Below are 7,677 nucleotides of genomic sequence, written 5' to 3'. Positions count from 1 at the left end.
TGAAATGTAAATAAAGAAAACAATAATAATAATAAAAAAAAAGTTTTTAACTCAGTTGCTAAGAAATCGCCAATGAACTAAAGTTATGGAGTCTCTGTCTTCCCATTTTTCCTCTTTATCCTACTTCTACTAATACTTATACTGAGGATTTCATATCTTTATACTACATTCATCAACCTTGATATATTTATTATATACAATATGTCTCAGTTACAGAAAATTTGACAGTCCTGTCCAGACTACCGCAAACTAGTGAAGGTATTGAAGATACAGGATCAGGCCTTGAAAACAAACCAAACAAAACCAAGAATAAAAGGAATACAGAAAGAATATTATAATGTATTCCATTGTTTATTACCATTAAATTAGAATATCTGAAAAATAAAAAAAAGCATATGATGAGCAGTTGTTTAAGCGGGGATATGAAAATTTAGAAAGTCACAGGAAATACATATGTCAAAAATGCTCTCAGTTCTCAGTAATAAAACCCACATTAGGATCAATATAGCTGTCAATAATCATGGCTTGCAATGAAGATATTATTGTAGGCTTTAAAATACATGAATTAATGGGATTTCAATGAGGACTGAGCTGTGAAGTATAAATACAACTCTTGAAAAGGACTTGAGCCTTTACAGGACCAAGGACCTCTCATCCCACTGAGGCCCAACAAGGCCATCCTCTGCTACATATGTGGCTGGAGCCGTGGGTCACTCCATGTGTAATCTTTGGTTGGGGTTTAGTCCCTGTTAGCTCTGGGAGGTCTGGCTGGTTGATGTTATTCCAATGGGGTTGCAAACAACTTCAGCTTCTTCAATCCATTCTGTAACTCCTCGTTTGGGGACTCCATGCTCAGTCCAATGATTGGCTCTGTATTTGTCAGGCTCTGGCAGAGCCTCTCAGGAGACAGCAATATCAGGCTCCTGTCAGCAAGCACATCTTGGCATCCACAATAGTGTCTGGGTTTGGTGTCTGTACATGGGATGGATCCCCAGGTGGGGCAATCTCTGGATGGCCTTTCCTTCAGTCTCTACTCCACACTTTGTCTCCAAATTTCCTCCTACGAGTATTCTGTTCCCCCTTCTAAGAAGGACTGGCGCATCTACACCTTGGTCTTCCTTCTTCTTGAGCTTCCTGTGGTTTGTGAATTCTATCTTGGGTAATCCGAGCTTTGGGGCTAATATCCGCTTATCAGTGAATACATATTATGGGATTTGTAAAGGAAATTAAAACAACCAATAGGACTCCTGGAAGGAAAATACAACTTATATTCACACATTTCTATAAAATATAAAAGATCTTTTACAATTTGTTTCAATTAATATCTGAATATTCATTCTAATTGATGTTAGAACCTAACTAATATTCATGACCTTCCCCTCTTTCATCAGATAAAGAAGCACCAGACATTACCATCAAGCATGACACAGTACCTTAAACTTCATTCTACATGTATCTGAGCTGAATATATTTACTTAGAGGGGAGGAATGGTAAATAGGAATAAAACTTGAGACTTTCATTTCTAAGCAAACTCTTCCTCAGGTTACCCATTTAATACTGACCAGGAAAGAACAGTGTGATCATGTTAGCTCTGGTGATGGTTTTAGAAGTTGGTGGTCATGAAATGTCCCCAGAGTGAAAATTAAACTTGAGCTTGAAGTGGGTACTTAGAAAATTTTCTTTAAGGTACTGGCTCAAATCCACAAAGAACTAAACCCAATAGGAAATTCTACATCTCTACCTTTAGTCTGTTTGTCTTTCTGCGTGTCTTTAACTTTTCTTTTTAAAAATTTGTTGTATTTATGTGTATGGTGAGCAGTATACACACAACATGTGTATAAAAGTGCCGCAGAGTTGAGAAGAAGACATTTGATTCCCTGAATCTGGGGTTATAGAAGGTTATACCAGGGTTGAGTGTTGAAAATGAAGTTCAGGTCATCTCCAAGACCAGCAAGTGCTCTTAATTTCTGAACCATCTCTGCAGCTCTATCTTCATTACTTCTGGAAAAATGGCAAAGATAATTTATTGTCTTTCATCTTTCTTCTGTACTCAACTTGAAATCCAATTATAGAAAAGCCACAAAAGAAAAAGCCTTTTTCTGAGTCGACAATATCTGTGAGAGTTAGATCACTCCGTTACTAAGAGAGGAGTTATTGATCACTTTACCCGACTATTTTGCAGGGCCAGACCAAACTTTGAGAACTTAAAGTGAGATGATTATTGGCCAATGGTGAGTGGGACCTCACTGTGAACAACCATGCTTGATTATACTTACCAATTGCCCTCATTCTAAAACTAAACTTCAGGACCCTAAAGACAGGTTTGAATATGACTAGACCCATTCATCTTTCCCTCTCTCCAGTATGGTCACAGTGGATAAATATTTTTTTTTCTATTTTTCACAATCATTTCTGTCTTAATTTGGTTTAGTGAGCCATGGCTAGCCTGTAAGGTCTGCTGAATCCAAGGCGTTTGCCTAGTATCTCCAGTGATGATGGAAATAATAAGTGTGTTAGGCAATGATATAATTTCAAATTATAAGTACAAAAATATTATATGTTTAAAGAATAGGGTAGGATTTAAATTGGTTATGGAAAATAATACCAGATAGTTGGGTTCCCAGGGGTTTTGTGTTTTATTATAATTTCAATGGAGTACAGTTAGGATAATAAGAACAAGGAATCTGATTTAGAAGTACATCCTCATTGTACCTGCCATGTGGCAAAAAGAATAATGGGAAAGGCAGTCCTAGAAGAAGTCAGAAAGCTAATAACAGAGCTACTTAAATTTTCCAATAATTTTAGTTTGAATGACAATAGTATTGAATGTACGATAAGAAAACTGAATATACTCTAGAAGTGAAATCATCAAAGCCTTTAAATGCATTCTTATATCTGTTATGAAGACAATGATCATTTGAAAACAATCAGGATTTTACTTTAATTAATTCAGCACATTGTGTGACCCTGAAATAAGACAGGGAGAGGGAGACAGAGTAAGTAGCTTAGTCAGATGAATAAAAATTGTCCTGAGTGTAGAATTCAAATGTTATGTGTGTTCTGCACATGATTATAATGTAAATTAGTTTAATAAAGTCTATATTTCTTATTATAAATTATTAAATCTATTCTTACCATAGATTTTTCCTGCACATCACACGTCAACTCCAAAGAAGACATGAATTTTTTTCTGAAAAATAAAGTAGTGTTAAGGAGCAGAAACCAACACTGAAGCACTTGTGCGTGGGTATGTGTGTGTGTTTGTCATTAGGGGTCGAACTCAGAGCTTTGTGCATAAATACAAAAGTGCTCTATAAGTTGTAACTTTAACCACATCACTATTTTAATAGCATATATTAACTGCTTGAAATTAGGTTTGTTATTGTCCATTTTCATACACCCACATCATAAATATCCCAGTCATTTTATATTCTCAGTGTCTTAACTCTTGCCTATCTATCCTCTCAGATCCTCTTCTCTTTACATTTCTTTTCCCTTTTCTTCCATTCCTTCTCATGACTTCCTTTCTTCTCCTTCCCTTTCACACTTATTTATTTGAGGAAGGCCTCACTCTGCTCCCCAAGCTGTCCTCATTTATCTTCTAGTCTCAGCCTGTGAAATTCTAGAGTTGCATGTAGGAGCCACATCTCTCAACTTTGTGTACTTTTTAAATGAAATACTGCACATTTTTATCAATTTATAAAACATCTCTGTTTCTCTTTCTAGGTTTTCTGACACAGAGTAAAAATTACTCATTCTAGCTTCATTCTTTCACACTTTTAAAATAGGATATTATTAAACTGAGGTTCTTATTTGCATGAGTTCATCATCAAAGATGAGCCATTAGAAACCTATATTTGGATTTCTGGGAACCAGTTCAGTGTCTATAGACTCACAAAATGAGTATTTTGTATGCATACAGAATAAAATATATGTTATAATATTATATTCAGATCGATAGACACAGAGAGTTGTAATTACTCTCTTTTTAAAGATTTGTTTTTATTTTGTTTTATTTTTATTTTACTTACGTTCATGCGTGCATGGCTGTGAATATATAAGGAATATGAATGCAGGTGCCTATAAGAAGCCAAAGAAAGACCTATATTCCCCAAAGCTGGACAATATAAGTAGTTGGGTAGAGACTGTTGTAGGTACTGGGGGGTAAACTCAGGTCGCTGTAAGAGCAGGAAGGATTTTAATTACTGAGCCATCTCTTTAGCCCAAGAAATCACTTCTTTGAAATCATTTTTATATAGAAAACACAATTTTAAATGGAAACCAACGGTATGGTTGAAAACCTAATAAAAAGACACAGTTTTTCATCAAATAAATATTAAATGTTTCTAATTTTACTGTAGAAGCTTCTTTATTTTTATTTGAAAGGCAGTGCTGTTATCTGTTTCAAGTTATCTCTTTCCACTGAAGGAGTTCAAGGGTTGCCATGTTAAACCTACTAATCAATGAGTCAATCAAAATGTCTTACTTGCAGTTTGTAGATATGAGTTAAGAACCTGACAGTGATTCCGGAACTAAGAGGTATTGAAAACAGTATTTCTGTATGAGCTGTAGACCCAGTGTAGAGAGAGCTAGTGCCAGTTGAATAAGGTTATGTTCTTTTTCTCTGCTTCTTTTTCAAGTAGAGTATCTGCCAAAAAAAAAAAAAAAAAAAAAAAAAAAGTAAAAAGCTGGCAGGAAACAAAGCCAATCTAAGCACCTGTGCTGTAAAACCCAGCCATCATAATTGCCATCAGTGATCCATCTGTGAGACTGGTACTCACCACATGTGAGTTGACTCACTTAATGTGGATTGGAAAGGAATATGCCCTAGAGAAGGAAGGAGCAAATTAAGTGTATCATTTGGCTTTTGTAAATTATAAATTTATATCAAATGTTTTAGAAAATAGTAGTTGTACAGATGAATAAAGACTAATAATAACTGTTGCATGATGAATGTCAGAAATATCAAATATATTTGCTGTAATTAGTTTGCACTAATTAAATTAAAATTTAATAATTTTAATGTCCCATAATACAGAACTAGATTTTCAAAATCGAACAAAATCTAATAAAAATATGAAAGAAAGTTTGCCTTACCAAAGAAACTAGAGCAAAAATTGAAGCTCCTTTGTAAGAGTAGTTTCATTAACTTGAATGCAGACCAAAGAAAGAGTTTTATTACCAGGAGTTAGGTGAAAACTAATTCAATGAAAAATACTTACAAAAAGTGTACACAATAAGAGAATGGAAGAATGGATAAGTGTTTAAGAGCATTTGTTAGTCCAGAAGACAATGCTGGTTCAATTCCTAGCATCCACATGATGGCTCACAACTGCAGGTAATTCTGGTTACAGGGGATCTAACAGTCTTCTATTTCCTACCACCATCAGATTTAAATATGGTGAACACACATACATGTCCACCATGAAACAAACACATGTCTAAACATAATTTTAATTATACTAAGTGTGAAAACTGTTAGAGGAAAAAGTTGAAAGTTTTTTGGGGGAAACAGATATGGTTGAATATTACAGTTTGACATTATCCAAATAACACACAAATAAATGTATCATAAACCTGAAAAGTTTCACATAGCTTCTGTGGCATTTTCTGTGACTTTATGAGATGTTACTCATGTTTTATTTTAATAATATCCTGGCTTCTATGGTTGTAAAACCTGAGCTCAGAGAAGTTATCCATTGTGTCATTTTCAAAAGAAAACCTACATAAATGTTCTTAAAAGAAGTTTAGTTTCCTTTTTATCATTTTTGTGGCAGTATTCATAGTGGAGCCCATTAAGCAGTACTTGATAAACATATCATTCCCTAAGCTAAGGAGACAGTACAATCCAATAATATTGTATTATGAACTATGTGTACAATTCTTCACTAGCAGATACAATCAATAGAACATAAAATATCCATGGAATAGGTAAATGAGAAGTCTAAAGTAGAAAAACAAATATTTGTCATGATTAAGTTCTGGTGGGAAATGATATTTTGGATTTGAAAAAGCAGACTCTCTGTTTAGATCAGTTAGCTGGCAAAGATATCACACTTCAGCTAGTGCAAAGTTTGTAAAGAACAATTACTGAAACTCACAGAAGAATGTACATCTGACATTTTCTGTAATGAGTATATAAGCTGTTTTTTTCCAAATCTTTTAATATTTCTAAAATGTATGTTCTTGTGTATTCACCATGGAATTAAAACACTGAAGCATCTCAAATCACACAGTGTACTCAGTGAGCAAATCTCTTCAGCTGGACACTCTGGAACTCATGACTGTGAAGTAGATATGGAGTACTATTCTCAAGTCACTGAGAGCATTATATTTTGCTGTATTAATGACTTGAGATGGCTTATGGAAATCATCAAGCACATTTATTGACTTATTAATAAAATGTTCCAATGAGCAAACATATGATGTGATTCCTAAGACAAGGTCATGAAGGAGACAGAGGTTCTGTCCTACAGAATGAATATGCAACAACCTCTGAGAACGCATATGAGATTTGTGCTATGTGGCTTCTTAGCAACCATACTTTGCATGTTTTACTAAGTCCTCACCTTGCCACTTCCATTGCTTGATAACTGCATTTCTGATCCCTCCGCTTCCTAATAATTTGGGGGATAAGGGGTCCCCAAATGTGCAGTCATGGCTTTTGATGAGCAATGCCTAAGGACCCAATAAAATATACTTTTATTATCCAGTTTAGCTCTATGTATTTAGGATATCTGTGCCAGAAATGGGGTTCTCTAACAAACATTAGAACAAAAAAATTGACTCTGGTTCCACTATTAGAAAGTCTACCTCAATACTAATCATCACATAAGAAAACAATTTTTTTTCATTTTAGTTTCTATTTCTTCTGATTGTTTTTGAACCTCCAGACCAAGCACAGGAAATAGAGGTTGGTGCATTTATAACAGATTTGTCTGTCCCCACCAAAATTCATGCTGAATCTTAGTTCTCAACATTGTTGTGTTTATGGGTGTGGTGCAAACTTTATGAAGGTGTGATTGCTGAAAAGTGTTAATTAGTCAAAATTAGGGATAGGATTCATATTACCATAGGTCAGGAAAGAAGACTGAAGAGAAAGACGTAGAAAGGAAAGATTGTCAGTGGTTCTATAAAATGACAGGTAACTGTGATTACGTAAACAATAATGTACATTTCATAATCTTAGAAAAGTTTTTGACACATCTCAATATGAAGAAATGGTTTACATGTGAGGGGGAAAAGCTGGTTACCTTGATCTTGAGAGATGATTCAGGAATTATGGACCCTTGATGTTCTTGTGCAAAACTACCCAAGTTTACTTCCGAGCTCCCGTATATTATCATAATATGCTCTATAAGTTCAGTTCCAAGGAATTCAGCTCTTTACTGGATTTCCCCAGCACTGAACAGGCATGAATAAGATCCATACATGCAGAAAAGAGTAATAAACACAAATTAAAAGTGAATTTAATTTGATTGACTCATTTAATGCTGCATGAATTTGTCAAGCCTTTCCATTATATAACACACCACTAGTATGTACACTTAAAACATAACACACACATACACACACACACACACACACACACACACACACACACACGTGATGAAAGGCAAGGAAATCTCTCTTTTATATTGTGTGATTTTCTTATAGAATCATTGAACAAGCAGACA

At 34.7% G+C, this 7,677-nt stretch overlaps 1 long non-coding RNA gene across 1 annotated transcript; it reads right to left on the bottom strand.

Moving 5' to 3' along the window:
* Positions 1-3,136: 3,136 nt before the first annotated feature.
* Positions 3,137-7,382, bottom strand: LOC115063851. Its single transcript, XR_003843721.1, has 3 exons — positions 7,255-7,382; positions 4,488-4,649; positions 3,137-3,191 (listed from the first exon to the last, which is right to left on the bottom strand). It is a non-coding gene; the product is annotated as an uncharacterized LOC115063851 (long non-coding RNA).
* Positions 7,383-7,677: the final 295 nt, after the last annotated feature.

Source organism: Mus pahari, chromosome 4, assembly GCF_900095145.1.
Source record: "Mus pahari chromosome 4, PAHARI_EIJ_v1.1, whole genome shotgun sequence".
NCBI lineage: Eukaryota > Metazoa > Chordata > Mammalia > Rodentia > Muridae > Mus > Mus pahari.
This window is presented reverse-complemented; position numbering and strand designations above follow the sequence as displayed.